The following is an 18,137-nucleotide window of genomic DNA, read 5'->3' as shown; positions in this document are numbered from 1 at the left end:
TATTTGATGTATTGGAGTTGCTTTTGGATAGTTTTGAGTCGTTCGGAGGTTGATGCGTGCGGGATGGCATTTCTAGAGTATCATTTGGTTTGCTCGGTATTGGATTTGGCTTGTTCGAGGTATGTAACACTTCCAAACTTCGTGCTGAGGGTATGAATCCCTGAACATACATGTTATGTGTTTGGTGTTGAGGTGACGCACATGCTAGGTGACGGGCATGTGACCTTGCACCGTGTGAATTATGATTCGGTTGACTCTGTGATACTATGTAGTTACCTAATATTGTTTATATCTATGAAATCTCTACGTGTTAGATAAATTGAGTTGTGATCCATGTTAGAAATCTTGTTTAGGCTATATACTTATTATGTTGGGACCCACTGAGGTCATTGTTGTTGTTGAGTTATTTGCTTAAATTGCAATTACATGCTCAGTCATATTCATTCATTTGCATATCATATCTCAGTCTCTGTTATCATTTGTTGTCATATCATGTTATCATTGTTTGGGCTGATTGCATGCGATTTGTGAGCCCGAGAGACTGCAGAGATTGATGACTAAGTGAGGTTGAGGCCTGTTTGTGAGTGATATTGACGGGATCGGGCTGCACGCCATAGCAGGTACTATTGACTCATGATAGGATCGTGCTGCACGTCGCAGTAGGTACTATTGACTCATGATGAGATTGGGTTGCACGTCGCATCAGGTATTATTCATGATGGGATCGGGCTGCGCGCCGCAGCAGGTTTTATTAGCACTTGGGCAGGATTCGCCCCTCCGGAGTCTGACATACAGCAGTGAGCACAGTATTTATTCATACATGATGGAATCGAGCTGTGTGCCGCAGCAGGTACCGTTCAGTGCTGAGTGACTGAGTGTGCTGAGTGATTGAGCATAATGAGTGTGAGTGTGAGACAGTGATATTGAGTACTCTAAGAGTGTGAGTACATGAGTTCATCACTGTGACGTATTGCATTTGACATGCATACTTGACATACATGTATAGAGATGCATTTCCTCACGCTACACGGTTTTGTGACATATATGACTTCACATGCACATTGACATGTAGGCATAGAGAGGTACTTTCCTTATGCTATCTGAGATTGAAACATCTTATCTGTTGTTGAAAGTTTTTGGGAAAAATCACAGATTTTTGACTTATTCATATTTTGGTGATTTCGGTGAAAGATTTGGATTTTACTGTTATACTTAGAAAGCATGCCTATTTTTTCGTAACTGTGAACGAGTTGAGCATCATATCTTCGAGTTGTTTCTTGTACTACTTTTATTATATTGTTATAGGTTTTTCTGGTTATTGGTGTTGGAATCTGACCGTTGTCCAAGCTCGTCACTGCTTTCAACCTAAGGTTAGGTTTGTTACTTATTGAGTACATAGGGTCGGTTGTACTCATACTACACTTTTGCACCTTGCGTGAAGATTTTGGATGCTGATGTTGTTGTGTATGACGGAAGCTGGCACTGAAGACATGCCTGCGTTCCGGTCATAGCTGCCTCTTGTTCTTTGTAGCTTTAGAATTTATTAATTTGTCCATGTATATTTCAGACAGATGATGTATTTATTTCATACCAGCTTTGTAGACTCTAAATCTTAGAAGCTCATGATTTGTACTACTAGTTGTTGGGAAGTGTATAAAAGTTCAGTTGTTTCATCATTTATTTCTCAGTAAATCTTATTGAATTGGATTATTGCTAATTTGCTTACCTAACGAGTTGGATTAGGTGCCATCACAACTAGTTTGATTCGGGTCGTGACAAGTTGGTATCAGAGCTCTAGGTTCATAGGTTCTACGAGTCATGAGCAAGTGTCTAGTAGAGTCTTGTGGATCGGTATGATATACCTATCTTCGAGAGGCTACAGGGCATTTAGGATAAACTTCCCATCTTTCTTTCCTTATCGTGTGGCATTGATTCAGCTTGAAACATATCTCTTTGAATTCCTTACACTCACTCGTATGCACATGTGAGCGCTCGGTATCAGCTGTGCATCGGCGGCTTGTGATTCCACGGATGAGGTGCGAGATATGTTGTCACTGTGCTGATGATGGGCCAGTCTGGAGGACTTGAGGACGGGTTTTGAATGTAGCTTGAGCACGGTGATTTGAGTTATGCGAGCATGTGCTTTTGTACCTATATGTCCGGTAGTGTCCCTATGGGTGGAATTTGTGGCTCGGTGAGTGGTTGGATGGCTTTATGATGAAGTATGATGTGACTGCGGGATGTGTTCAAATGGTTTGAATATGACGAGAAGAGTTTGCTCTGGAGGTAAAAAGGACTATTGGGTGCTTGACTTTTGTCTTAATGTGTTATATAGTTTCGAGTTATGATCGTATTGCGGAATTTTTCATGTTGTTTATTTGTGGAGCGGAGTAGATTCTTAGGTCTTGTTGATGAGTTCAGACTCAGGAAGATTAAGTGATTGCGTAGTCGTTGTGACTGTGAAAGGGTGTAGAGAGATGTCAGTTTGAGGTTAAGCAGGTGGGTTATCACCTGCGGGGTAATCTACGGATGTGTGATCCTTATGATGTTGTGTGGAGGCTTTCTTTTCTACCAATGGGTTATATTTGTTGCGATTTGAATTTGGATCGATTGTAATAGTTGACCTGACCGTCACGAGGATGAATGCGAGATGTGCAGATGATTTGAGGTATTAGATGGTTTGTGTTGCATGAGCTTATGAAGGATTGAGTTGAATTTCGGTGTGGGATTATGGCAGTAATAGAGTATGGGTATTATAAGTTATCGAGTGTTTTGTTCTATGGCTTTGAGCTAAGTGGGGGAGTCTGCTATATACGATTTGATTGTATGGTTATGTGTTGTACTAGTTTCGGTTTGAGGCATACTTGTGAATCAGATATGACTTGCAGAGGTTGAGATCGAGGATGACTCGAGTAAAGGAATTTCTGGATACATGGTGTATTACACTTTATGGGTATATGAGAATCATGGAATGATTGAGTTGTTATTCGTGAAGGATATAGTGCGCATGGAGTAGGAATTTGCTCGGTTGTGTTAAGGCGGGGTTACTTCTTTAGGTGTTGTCGTGCTAATGGGGCATAGGTCGTCCGGCCCGTTTGGGCGGTGCAGTTGAGATTTAGGTATATTACAAGAGTTGAAGGATGGCTTAGCACAACAACACATGGATTCTAAATTTATGATTACTCAACCTTTCTGTGTAGAGAACTTCTAGTACTTATTATCTTATTTTTATTTTGTATAATATTGGACTCAGATAAGCTTTAATGAAGCAAAAAGGGCATGGTTCAAATAACCGACCCCAACTTGTTTAGAATTGATGTTGTCATCCTTTCTGCACTTCCAACTGGTCAAAATGATACGTAGTTATAGATACTCTTCCTTTCATATGTCCTCTCTCCAATTATTGTATTTGAATTTTTGTGTCTTCGATCACCCAATGGTTTGTAATTTTCTTTGGTGAAATTTTTTTGACATTGATTCAAAGTGGGTGTTATTAAATATTGCTTATAACACTGTAACGACCCGACCGGTCGTTTTGAGCATTTACGCTCTTTTTAACTATTTGAAATCTTGAATAACTGCCTATGAGGTATTATGACTTGTGTGAATTGTCTTTTTTGATTTTAAGGTATTTCGGAGTTAGCATGGAAGAATGAATTTTTATGTTGGAAGCTTAAGTTGAAATAGTTGACCGGATATTGACTTATGTGTAAATGACCTCGGAATTTAATTTTGATGATTCCAATAGCTCCGTATAGTGATTTTGGACTTAGGAGCGTGTCCGAAAAATTATTTGGAGGTCCGTAGTGAAATTAGGCTTGAAATGCCGAAAGTTGAATTTTGGGAAGTTTGACCGGGGGTTGACTTTTTGGTATCGAGGTCGAAATCTGATTCTAGAAATTGGAATAGCTTCGTTATGTCATTTATGACTTGTGTGCAAAATTTGAAGTCATTCCGGATTGATTTGATGTATTTCGGCACAAGATATAGAATTTGAAAGTTCAAAGTTCATTAGGCTTGAATTGAGGTGCGATTCGTGGTTTTAGCGTTGTTTGATGTGATTCGAGGTTTCGACTAAGTTCGTATGATATTTTAGGACTTGTTGGTATATTTGGTTGAGGTCCCAAGGGGCTCGGGTGAGTTTCGGGGTGGTTTCGGACCATTTTTAGGCCATTTTTAATTGCTGGTTTCTGCCTACAGAGGTGTGCATCGCGATCGCGAATATTTTGTCGCATTCGCGAAGAGTGGGCCTTGTGAAGCGCGATCGCGGAAGCTCTTTCGCGATCGTGTAGAAAAAAATCTTTGTTGCACTGACCCGACTTTGGAAGCTTATATCTCGCAATCTATAAGAAATTTGGAGATAATCCAAAAAGAAAGTTGTAGCCCTTGATATCTAGTTTGCAGAAAGGTAAACCATTTGTCATTTGGAATTGTGTACAAAAAGTTATGGCAGATAAATTATAGGCTGTCTGGGAAGAGTTTGAAAATCTCTGTTGCACATGGCTGATTTTTGGAAGCTTATATCTAGCAATCTATAAAGAATTAGGAGATTATCAACAAATGAAAGTTTTAGCACGTGGTGTCTAGTTTTCAGAAAGTTAAACCATTTGCAATTTGGAGTTTTGTACAAAAGGTTATGACCATTATACTAGAGGCTATCTCGAAGAATTGGGGAGTTTGTTCTTCGGGATCGCGATTGGTTTTCCGCGATTGCGAAGAGCAATTTTGGGGCTGAAAATTTTTTTGCTTCGCGATCGCGAAGAGTAAATACCTGGGCAGTAGCTATATTTTGAGGTTTCATCCATTTTTAACATATTTGGAGCTATGGAGCTTGGATTGAAGCGATTTTTGAGGTGATTTTCACCATATGGATTGGGGTAAGTGTTCTATATCCGAAAGTGATTATACTTCATGATTATATGGTTATATTAATCATTTTTTTTGGATTTAAATGGAAGAAATCAAGATTTTTGCAAAATCTTCCAAAAACGGAAATTTAAGATTTGGAGATCGAGTTGTTATCGGAATTTGATAAAATTGGTATGGTTGAACTCGTATCGGAATGGGTGTTTGAATTTTGTAACTTTTGTCGGGTTCCGAGACGTGGGCCTCATGGGTGATTTTTGAGCTAAATTTCATATTTTTATGGAAAATTAGCATTTTCTTATGGAATTAATTTCAATAAATTTTATTGACTGAATCAAATTATTTATGGCTAGATTCGAGGTATTTGGAGGCCACTTCACGAGAAAAAGACATTGCAGAATAAGAATTCACGATTTGAGGTAAGTAACAGTTATAAATCTGGTCTTAAGGGTAGGAAACCCCAGATTTTGTGTCATGTGACTATTATGGAGGTGACGCACATGTGGGCATGCACTGAGGGGATTGTGATTGGGTTCGTCCCGTGGAAACTGTAAAGTTGAATAACTTGTTGATAACTATGTGCTCTCTATGTGTTGTGGAAATTTGACTATAAGTCATGTTAGAAACCATGTTTAGGCTATATGTTGGTACTGTTGGGACCCACAGAGGTCGTGTACATGTTGAACTATCTGCTTAATTGTTGTTTTGTACTCAATCACAGCTTACTTGATTATTTTATCCCAGACTCTATTGTTCATGATTGATGCATCATATCATTATTGTTTGGGCTGATGTAATGACCCGATCGGTCGTTTCGAGAGTTATAGCCCAGTTTCCCCCATTTTTGCTTCCTTTGTGCTTTTCAACTATATTATGATATACCGGATTAGTTGGTTCGGGTTCGGAGTAGTTTCGGAGTGGATTGAGCCACTTAATCTTTAAAGTAGAAGCTTAAGTTAGAAAAGTCAACCGCATGTTGACATATGTGTAAACGATCTCAGGTTTGAATTTTTATGATTCTGTTAGCTCCGTTAGGTGATTTTAGACTTAGGAGAGCGTCCGGAATGTGATTTGGAGGCTCGTAGTGGAATTAGGCTTGAATTGGCGAAAAGTTGGAAATTTGGCAATTTCGGTCGGCAGTGGAAAATTTGATATCGATGTCGGAATGGATTTCCGAAAGTTGGAGTAGGTTTGTGGCGTCATTTGTGATGTGTACGTAAAATTTTAGGTCATTCGAACGTGGTTTGTTAGGTTTCTGCGTTGTTTGTGGAATTCGAAAGTTTAGAAGTTCTTAGGCTTGAATCCGAGGGTAATTTGGTGTTTTGATGTTGTTTTGAGTGGTTCGAAGGCTTGACTAAGTTTGTATGTTAATATATGACTTGTTGGTATTTTTGGTTGAGGTCCCGAGGGCCTCGGGTGTGTTTCGGATGGTCGACGGATTGGTTTTTAGTGTTTGAGAGCTGCTGGTGTGAATTCTGTTGGTGTTTCCGCACCTGTGGATTGGGAGCCGCAGGTGCGATGGTGTAGAAGCGCTTGGAGAAGTCGCAGGTGCGGGCAAGGCTAAGGTGGGCTGGAACCGCAGGTGCGAGAAGTCTGTCGCATCTGCGAGCCCGCAGGTGCGAGACCTGGGGCGCAGATGTAGAGAAGAGGATTTTGGCAGGCTATGCAGAAGCGGAGGAAGATGCGTAGGTGCGCTTCCGCAGGCGCGAGATTTGGAGCACAGATGCGGAAAATGGGAGGCTAAGGCTGGAGCGCATATGCAAAGGCTTAGCCGCACCTGCGAGCCCACAGGTGCGAGACTTGGGAGCAGGTGCGGAGGCTAAGGGTTTAAGTGAATTTCACAGGTGTGTTGGTTTTGACCGCAGGTGCGGTCCCGCATGCGCGAAGAATAGGCCACAAGTGCGAAAAGCCTGGGCAGAAGGTATATATTACACACTTCGCGAATTTTGGTTCATTATTCACCATTTTCAGTCGGTTTTGGAGCTTTAGGTAGTGATTTGAAGAGGGATTCAAGGGAGTTTTCATTGAGGTAAGTTGCTTGAGCCCTAATACTCGTGTTTATGGTGATTTCCCGTTGTTTAATCATGTAATTAGTGGAAAATAGGGGTGAAAATGAGGGGTTAGGGCTTGGGAGTTTGGAGAGTTTAATTTAAGGATTTGAGGGACCAAATGATATCGGATTTTGATAAATTTTATATGTATGGACTCGTGAGTGAATGGGCTTTCAAGTTTTGTAACTTTTGTCGAATTTTGAGACGTGGGCCCGGGGAGGCGGGTTTGAGCCAATTTCGGGTTTTTGGTCTAAATTGGTAGTTTTTCTTGTGGAATTCATTCCTTTAGCATAAATTGATGGTATTGTACTGATTGTGAATAGATTCGGAGCATTTGGAGGCCGAATCGAGGGGCAAGAGCATCGCGGAGTAGGGATTTGATCGGTTTGAGGTAAGTAACGATTGTAAATCTAGTCCTGAGGGTATGAAACCCCGGATTTCGTATCATTTTACTATTTTTAGGTGACGCACATGCTAGGTGATGGGCGTGTGAGCATGCACCGTTGGGGATTTTGACTTGGTCCGTCCCATAGCAACTGTAAAGTTGCATATTTTGTTGAAACTATATGATACTTATGTGTTTTTAGAAAGAGTTTCTGTAAATTGGACTGAATGCCATGTTTGGGCCTTGTGCCAGTGCTGTTTTGACCCTTAGGGGCATTTTCTTACTATTCTCTCCCTGTTTTTGATTGAAAATATATACTCAGTCATGGTTATACCTGTTTACTGCATAACTCAATTTTGATTACTCTATTTTGATGCATATAAATGTTGTTTTAGGTTGAATACCCTGTTTTACTGAGAGATCTAGTGGCTTGAGAGGTTTATGACTGAGTGAGGCTGGGGGCCTGATTTGTGAGGATATTTATGGGATCGGGTTGCATGCCGCAGCATGTTTGATATAGGCCGAGGGCCTAGTTGATTTATGCCATGATTTGGCTTGATATAGCGCTTGGGCTGAAGGAGCCCCTCCGGAGTCTGTACACACCCCCAGTGAGCGCAGGTACCTACTTAGTGCAAGTGCCAAGTGCCGAGTGTTGAGTGACTGGGAGGCATGAGTGATGGTGAGGTCTGCCCGAGGGGCTGTATACGAGTGATTGTGAGGTTTGCCCGAGGGGCTATATATGAGTGATGTTGCCCGAGGGGCTGATTATGATTTTATTATTTTTGCTCACCTTTGCATTGAGCCTTTGCTTGAAAAACTGTTTAAAGATGTCTTTAAATGATTTTTACTGGAATTGGATTTAAAGGAGCTGATTTGATTCAAACCCTGGTTTTAAAAGCATGTTGTATCTTACTGAATTTTTGTGACATGAACTTTACTTGCATTACTGCTCGTCACTACTTCTCAGTCTTTATTTACTGTTGTTGCTTACTGAGTTGGCATACTCACGTTACTCCCTACACCTTGTGTGCAGATCCAGGTGTAACTGAACACGGTAGCGGTGTTGACTATTCCGGTTGCAGATTTTCTCGGGGATAGCAAGGTAGATGCCTGGCGATCGCAGCACTGCTCGTCTCCCTCTTATCTTCCTTTAGTTGTATTTAGCTATTTTTCAGACTATGTTAGTCTCGATATTGTCAGACAAATTGTAGTAGATGCTCATGACTAGTGACACCCCGATGTCGGGCTTTTCTTTTTCGCACTTTTATTTTGATTTGAACTCATTTACGAAGGTTTTTATGTTAAATAGCCTTGAAATTTTCTTTGAAATGAAAATATCGGTTTGTTTTGGAAATGAGTCGGCTTGCCTAGTTCCACGATAGGCGCCATCACGACATGGCTAGTTTGGGTCGTGACTGCTGATTTCATAATTGTTGAGAGCCTGAGAGACTGGAGAGATTTATGATTGAGCGAGGCCGAGGGCCTGATTGTGAGATATTATACTATAGCACGTGAGTTGTCCGTGCGGATCCTTATATTATACTATAGCATGTGAGTTATCCGTGCAGCACGTGAGTTGTCCATACAGATCCAGATATTTTTACTATGGCATGTGAGTTGTCCGTGCAGATTATAGCGCTTGGGCTGTAGGAGCCCCTCCGGAGTCTGTACACACCCAGTGAGCGCGGGTACCCATTGAGTGTGAGTGCTGAGGGCTGGGAACCCAGTAAGTGATTGTTGTCCTGAGAGGCTATACTTGCTTTTCATTTATTGTTGCACTTAGTTGCTATCTGTCATTGTTATGAAATTTTTCGAAAGATTTTATATCCGAAATACATGAACTTGAACTGTATAGAATTGATTTGACTTAAAATGCTGGATTTGAAAGCATGTCTATTCTTTGCTGGAATTACTGAAAATGAACTATAACTGTGTAGCTCGTCACTATCTTCAGTTCCTTATTTATTATTGTTACTTATTGAGTTGGTTGTACTCATACTACAACCTACACTTCATGTGCAGATACAGGTGTTTCCGGACATAGCGGGTGTTGATTCTTTTACGCAGTTGATTTTTCAGAGATTCTGAGGTAGTTGTCATGTTTCGCAGTCCTTGTCTCTCCTTCACTATCTCCTTGTTTACTGTATTTTGTCTCAGACTATCATAGACCGTATTTTCCAGACTTGTAATCATATTAGATGCTCATGTACTCGGTGACACCGGGTTTTGGGAGTGTCTATATATGTATTTGTGAGTTTTCCTTCCGCTAAAATTTAGATATTATATTTTCAAATTTGAAAGATATAGTGGTTTATTGAGATTGTCGGCTTGCCTAGTATTGAGATAGGCGCTATCACGACAAGTGAGATTTTGGGTCGTGACAAGCACCTTCTGGAAGTTCTTATTGAATTTTGATCGCATTTAGAGCTGATTTGAGGTGATTGATATCAAATTTTTCAGCTGAAAATCAAAGAAGAACATAATTACCCAACCACTACAGTATACAATATGTTGTGGGAGTATATAGCTATACTGCAGTAGAATACTATTATAGTATACAATATATTGCAACGGTATACTGTAATAATCAAAGAAGAACACTATTACCTAATAGTATACTGTTAAGGTATACAATATACTGTAGGAGTACATAGCTATACTGTAACAGTATACTGTTATAGTATACAATATATTGTAATGGTATATTATAATAATATGCAATATTCTGCAATAGTGTGTTGTAATAGTATACAATATACCATAATAGTATACTTCGACCGCTATTTGTTGAATCATCTAGGTGTTATTGTACAAATCTAAAGTCATGGTTATAGTAACATTATATTGTTATAGTATACAATATAATATAACAGATGTCGTGATAAATAAGTCATTTTTTAATTTTTTTTTAATTTTTCCAACTAGATCCTTGCAAATGTTTTCTTAAATGAATTTTTTGATGGAGTTCCATGAAAATAATATTCAATGTATAGGACGTAGGTGTCGAAAAATATAAAATAGTAATATACCTATTTGGTATATTTATATGTAGTTTTGGTATACTATTGTGATAAGTATTTTGTAATAGCATTAAATATTAATATGCCATTTGATTATACTAATATACCATATTATTATAATGATATATAAATTTGTATATGTAACGACTCAGCCGGTCATTTTGAGCATTTGTATTTTGTTCAGTTATTTGAAGTCTTGAGCAGCATCGTATGATGTATTATGGCTTGTGTGAGTCGTCGGTTTTGGTTTTCAAGTTATTCGTAATTGATTTAGAAGAATGACTCTCAACTAAGAAGCTTTAAGTTGGAAGAGTTGACCAAATTTGACTTTTGAGTATTTGACCCTGAATCGGAGTTTTGATGGTTCCGCTAGGTTCGGATGGTGATTTTGGACTCAGATGTATGCCCGGATCTGCATTTGGATATTTCTAGAAGGTTTCGGCACTAATTGACGAAAGTTAAAAAATTGAAGGTATGGAATGTTCATAAGTTTGACCGAGAGTTGACTTCGGTGATATCGGATTCGGATTGTGGTTTCGGAAATTTAAATAGCTTAGTTATGTCATTTGGGACTTGTGCGCAAAATTTGAGTTCATTCTGAGTTGATTTGATATGGTTCGGCATGAGTTTTGGAAATTGAAAGTTTAAAAGTTCATTATGTATGATTTGAGGTGCGATTCGGCGTTTCGATGTTGTTATGCGTGATTTAAGGCCTCGAGTAGATCCGTGTTATGTTATGGGACTTGTTGGTATATTTGGACGGGTTCCGAGGGGCTCGGGTTAGTTTTGGACGAGGTTCGAATCGTTTTAGATCGTTTTGGATCATTTTGGCTAGGCTCGTTTGGCAAGGATTCTGGTGTGACCGCACCTGCGGAGCTATGGGTGCAGGTGCGGAGCCACAAAAGCTGCAGAGGAATCGTAGGAGCGGAGGGTGTAACTGGGAGCAGGAGTGCGCAAATGCGGAAGTTTCTTCGCATCTGTGAAGGCGCAAATGCGGTGCGGAAGGGGCGCAGATGCGAAACTTGTAATCACACCTATGATGTCGCGAAAGCGGGCAGTGATTCCGCAAGTGCGAGTGGTTGTCTGGTAAGTGGAGTCCGCAGCAGCGGAACTTGTCACAAAAGCGACGCCGCAGAAGCGGCTATTCTCTTCGCAGATGCGAAATTGCTTGGGCATACTCTATTTAATTTGAGGTTTTTGTTATTCTATCATATTTTGAGATTTGGAACTCGGATTTGGGCGATTTTTGAAAGAGATTTCACCATATGGATTGGGGTAAGTGTTCTCTACTCGATTTTGATTATATTTCACGAATCTATCTTCGTTTTTGGCATTTGGTTGATGATTTCAAAAGAGAAATTGGGGGTTTTGTCTAAAATTTCATAAAGTGAATTTTCGAGATTTGAGCATCGATTCGGAGTCGGATTTGAGTGAAACTAATATGGTTGGACTAGTAATTGAATGGGTTATTGGATTTTGTAAGTTCTGTCAGATTCCGAGGTGCGAGTCGGGTTTGACTTTTGGGTTGACTTTGGGTTTTTGATTAAAAATTTACCTTTATCGATTGAGTTTATTTCTTTTGGCATTATTTGATGTATTGGAGTTGCTTTTGGATAGTTTTGAGTCGTTCGGAGGTTGATGCGCGCGGGATGGCATTTCTAGAGTATCGTTTGGTTTGCTCGGTATTGGATTTGGCTTGTTCGAGGTATGTAACACTTCCAAACTTGGTGCTGAGGGAATGAATCCCTGAACATACGTGTTATGTGTTTGGTGTTGAGGTGACGCACATGCTAGGTGACGGGCGTGTGGCCTTGCACCGTGTGAATTATGATTCGGTTGACTCTGTGATACTGTGTAGTTACCTAATATTGTTTATATCTATGAAATCTCTACGTGTTAGATAAATTGAGTTGTGATCCATGTTAGAAATCTTGTTTAGGCTATATACTTATTATGTTGGGACCCACTGAGGTCATTGTTATTGTTGAGTTATTTGCCTAAATTGCAATTACATGCTCAGTCATATTCATTCATTTGCATATCATATCTCAGTCTCGGTTATCATTTGTTGTCACATCATGTTATCATTGTTTGGGCTGATTGCATGCGATTTGTGAGCCCGAGAGACTGGAGAGATTGATGACTAAGTGAGGCTAAGGCCTGTTTGTGAGTGATATTGACGGGATCGGGCTGCACGCCATAGCAGGTACTATTGACTCATGATGGTATAGGGTTGCACGTCGCAGTAGGTACTATTGACTCATGATGAGATTGGGTTGCACGTCACATCAGGTATTATTCATGATGGGATCGGGCTGCGCGCCACAGCAGGTTTTATTAGCACTTGGGCAGGATCCGCCCCTCCGGAGTCTGACATACAGCAGTAAGCGCAGTATTTATTCATACATGATGGGATCGGGCTGTGTGCCGCAGCAGGTACCGTTCAGTGCTGAGTGACTGAGTGTGCTGAGTGATTGAGCATAATGAGTGTGAGTGTGAGACAGTGATATTGAGTACTCTAAGAGTGTGAGTACATGAGTTCATCACTGTGACGCATTGCATTTGACATGCATACTTGACATACATGTATAGAGATGCATTTCCTCACGCTACACGGTTTTGTGACATATATGACTTCATATACACATTGACATGTAGGCATAGAGAGGTACTTTCCTTATGCTATCTGAGATTGAAACATCTTATCTGTTGTTGAAAGTTTTTGGGAAAAATCACAGATTTTTGACTTATTCATATTTTGGTGATTTCGGTGAAAGATTTGGATTTTACTGTTATACTTAGAAAGCATGCCTATTTTTCCGTAACTGTGAACGAGTTGAGCATCATATCTTCGAGTTGTTTCTTGTACTACTTTTATTATATTGTTATAGGTTTTTTTGGTTATTGGTGTTAGAATCTGACCGTTGTCCAAGCTCGTCACTGCTTTCAACCTAAGGTTAGGTTTGTTACTTATTGAGTACATGGGGTCGGTTGTACTCATACTACACTTTCGCACCTTGCGTGCAGATTTTGGATGCTGATGTTGCTGTGTATGACGGAAGCTGGCACTGAAGACGTGCCTGCGTTCCGGTCATAGCTGCCTCTTGTTCTTTGTAGCTTTAGAATTTATTAATCTGTCCATGTATATTTCAGACAGATGATGTATTTATTTCATACCAGCTTTGTAGACTCTAAATCTTAGAAGCTCATGATTTGTATTACTAGTTCTTGGGAAGTGTATAAAAGTTCAGTTATTTCATCATTTATTTCTCAGTAAATCTTATTGAATTGGATTGTTGCTAATTTGCTTACCTAACGGGTTGGATTAGGTGCCATCACAACTAGTTTGATTCGGGTCGTGACAAGTTGGTATCAGAGCTCTAGGTTCATAGGTTCTACGAATCATGAGCAAGTGTCTAGTAGAGTCTTGCGGATCGGTATGATGATGTCCATACCTATATGTGGCATTTGAGGATTTTTCGGACTTGTATGTGGCTAAGATCTGAGATTTGCATTGGGGGGGTGCCGGGACTTGCAGTATTTCTGTATCACTATGGATTCTACATTTTAGTATTAGAAAGGTAAAAGGAACAATTTTAAATTCACATAAGGACTCTTCAGAGTGGGTGCCTCGGTTATGGTACTTTTGGAGTGCTTAAGAGGAAATGCAACGGCTTATGGGCCTTAGGGCGGTGTGGTTTTATGCTAGGATCTCTTGCGGTGAGCTTTGGGTAAGGATCGTGGTGTTCCGGCAAGGAGAAGTGTCACCTTGAGGGTAATTTGGAAGGAACTTAGAGAAATAAGACAGCTTGGTAGTAGGTTGGATCAGCACGGTAATAGATATGATCGGTTATTTGGGTACTTATGAGGTGGTGAGTCTCTACAAGTGTTTTGTGGCAATACTCTTGGGATTGGCGACCTGCGTGGCTTGGTTGAGTTAGAGGGATTTAATTCTAATGGCTTGGTTATGTGCAAATGGATTTCGAAGTGTTCTCGACGATTTCTGCCATAACTTGAGATGGATTTATCTACTGGTATGAGGGTTACGTAGCGTGTTATGATTTTCTCTAGGATGGGATCAAGTAGAAGGTTTCTAACTGATCGGGTATGTATTATGTTTGTGACTCAGAGTTGATTATAAATTTCTCATACTTTTCATATGATGGCATGATAGATGCGGTGCATCCTGCAGGATTGAGATTTGCATGTACAAGGTGGCGGTTCCATTTTGGAGGGATGGTTGTGGGTTCTTAGATAAGAGGGACGATTTCAGGGATTAGATGAATGCTATTACTAATTGGTATTGCCTGAGAAAGGTACGCATTTCAGAAGGCGCACTGTGTTTTGACTTACGGATGCTCCAATGTTATTGTGGCACTCGCCTGGTTGATCGACTGCTGATGCTCAGATTTTGCGATATGGCACGGAAGAATTACATAAGTATTTCTCGTGGGGATGATTATGTATGAGAGATGTGTTAGCCATTCGAGTGGTGGAGTTGGGATCAGCTATGGTGATTCATGTGTTCTATGGAATTGGAGACTGGAAGTTCTCAGAAGCAGATTATTTCGTGGTTATGGACTATGAAGATGTGGCCAAAGTTATCCAACTAGCAGTATGTGTTATAGTAGGTCATTGTGGACTTTTGGAGGGTTATTTATCTATCTGGGGATGACCTGAGTTGATTTGGGGGTCCATTGGTAGGCCCAATTAAGATGTGTATTCTACACTGGGTCGGATTGGTTGACTCAGCACAGTTAGTGTTGAGAGGTGAGTCACTCAGATAGAGTTGAGCTTGTCCATGTTCTATTATGTTCTATGCGTTCCTCTTATATACTACGAGGGGGTTGTGATTCGTGGGTTATGTGAACACATGGTGCGATTCTATTTGGTCCTTGCTGTGGAATTCGAGCGAGATGGTTATTGGGGTATGGAATGATTGATTGTGCATTGGTTATGGTCTTTTCGGGCTGTGGTATATTGTGTTATTTTCTTCTCCGTGGTTATGGTCATGCACTTAGTGTACTTGATGTTGAATTGCCTGTGATTATTGATTTTGTGCATTAGGGCTCAAGGTATTCCATATGAATCGGTGTGTGGATGGGTTACGTATTGCAGTGAGGTTATGATGGGATATGATCCTTTATGTTAGATTCGTGTGTCTTGGTCCTACTCTGTGTGATGGGTTCATAGCAATGCGTTGTGGTGGTACTTATTGAGCTTGTGGGACGCTTCTATCATTTGAGTCATTTTCCTATATTCGAATGCATTTGAATTGTTGCTTATTGATGCACGGATTGTACGGTTTGTGGCTCTAGGTAGTATTGGTGTGGCATGTCAGTAGAGTAACTTTTATTTGATGAGATGAAGTCTTTGGGCCTGAAGTGATTGCTATCGAATTTGATTACGGTATGTTTGGAAGAATAATATCGGGAGTCTGCTTAGGATTTGGCTTTGGTTTTTGTCGGACGAGAGGGAGCTCTACGACTTGTTGATATGATGAGTGGTTATGAGCTTCTGCGTGTTTCTTTCATCATCCGCAGTGTACTGAGGTTTTGAATGAAGTTTTATTTAATATGAGGTTTACTACCGGTATCGGGTTTGTTTTGAGTAGCTATTGTGATCGGGAATTATTGCTACGAGTATGCGAGTTGTACGGCATATCATGTGATTACATCTTGGGTTATGGTTACGGCTTGATATAACTTGTTCAGACTTATACAGTGTGTAGATGCGATATTCGAGTCTTGTAAGGAATTCCGGATGTTGGAAATTGGGTTCCAAAGTTTATGGGCTAGGGTTAAAGTAATGATCTATAGTTAAGTTGTGTTGTCAGGCTTACATGGTTTGGGGTGACGTGGGATCACCCTTGAGTATGTGCATGGTAAGGTTACACAGTGATTTGACGACTTAGGAACAACTCTTGGCATGTTCGAGGACGAATGTATGTTTAAGAGGGGGGAATATAATGACCCAACGGGTCGTTTTGAGCATTTGCATTCCGTTCGGCTATTTGAAGTCTTGAGCAGCATCGTATGATGTATTATGACTTGTGTGAATCGTCGATTTTGTTTTTCAGGTTATTAGGAATTGATTTGGAAGAATGACTCTCAACTAAAAAGCTTTAAGTTTGAAGAGTTGACCAAGTTTGACTTTTGAGTATTTGACCCCGGATCAAAGTTTTAATGGTTCCGTTAGGTACGGATGGTGATTTTGGACTCGGGTGTATGCCCGGATTTGCATTTGGATATTTCTAGAAGGTTTCGGCACTAATTGGCGAAAGTTGGAAATTTAAAGGTTTGGAATGTTCATAAGTTTGACCGAGAGTTGACTTTGGTGATATCGGATTCGGATTATGGTTCTGGGAATTGGAATAGCTTCGTTATGTCATTTGAGACTTGTGTGCAAAATTTTAGTTCATTCCGAGTTGATTTGATATGGTTCGGCACGAGTTTTGAAAATTAAAAGTTTATTATGTTTGATTTGAGGTGCGATTTGTCATTTCGATATTGCTATGCCTGATTTGAGGCCTCGAGTAGGTCTGTGTTATGTTATGGGACTTGTTGGTATATTTGGACGGGGTCCCGAGGGGCTCGGGTTAGTTTTCGACGAGGTTCGTATCATTTTGGATCATTTTGGCTAGGCTGGTTTAGCAGGGATTCTGGTGTGACCGCACCTGGGGAGCTATGGGCGCAGGTGCGAAGCTGCAAAAGCAGCAGAGGAATCGTAGGAGCGGAGGGTGCATCTGGGAGTAGGAGTGCTCAAATGCGGAAGTTTCTTCGCATCTACGAAGGCATAGATGCGGTGGCTTTGGCGCTAAAGCGGAAGGGGCACAGATGCAAAGCTTGTAATCACATATGTGATGTCGCGAAAGCGGGCAGTAATTCCGCAAGTGCGAGTGGTTGTCTGGTAAGTGGAGTCCGCAGCAGCGGAACTTGTGTCGCAAAAGCGGCTATTCTCTTTGCATATGCGAAATTGCCTGGGCAGACTCTATTTAATTCGAGGTTTTGGTTATTCTATCATATTTTGAGATTTGGAACTTGCATTTGGGCGACTTTTGAGAGAGATTTCACCATATGGTTTGGGGTAAGTGTTCTCTACTCGGTTTTGATTATATTTCATGAATATATCTTCGTTTTTGGCATTTGGTTGATGATTTCAAAAGAGAAATTGGGGGTTTTTTGTCTAAAATTTCATAAAGTGAATTTTTGAGTTTTGAATATCGATTCGGAGTCGGATTTGAGTGAAACTAGTATGGTTGGACTCGGATGAATGGGTTGTCGGATTTTGTGAGTTTTGTCGGATTTCGAGGTGCGGGCCCGGGTTTGACTTTGGGATTTTGATTAAAAATTTGACCTTTATCGATTAGGTTTGTTTCCTTTGGCATTATTTGATGTATTTGAGTTGCTTTTGGCTAGTTTTGAGCCGTTCGGAGGTTGACACACGCGGGATGGCATTTCTAGAGTATCGTTTGGCTTGCTCGATATTGGATTTGGCTTGTTCGAGGTATGTAACACTTCCAAACTTGGTGCTGAGGGTATGAATCCCTAAACATGCGTGTTATGTATTTGGTGTTGAAGTGACGCACATGCTAGGTGACGGGCGTGTGGGCGTGCACCATGTGAATTATACTCGGTTGACTTTGTGATATTATGTAGTTACCTAATCTTGTTTCTGTTCATGAATTTTCTACGTGTTAGAGAAATTGAGTTGTGATCCATGTTAGAAATCAAGTTTAGGCTATATACTTATTCTATTGGACCCACTGAGGTCATTGTTGCTGTTGAGTTATTTGCTTAAATTGCAATTACATGC

This window comes from Nicotiana tabacum, chromosome 12, assembly GCF_000715075.1.
Source record: "Nicotiana tabacum cultivar K326 chromosome 12, ASM71507v2, whole genome shotgun sequence".
NCBI lineage: Eukaryota > Viridiplantae > Streptophyta > Magnoliopsida > Solanales > Solanaceae > Nicotiana > Nicotiana tabacum.
This window is presented reverse-complemented; position numbering follows the sequence as displayed.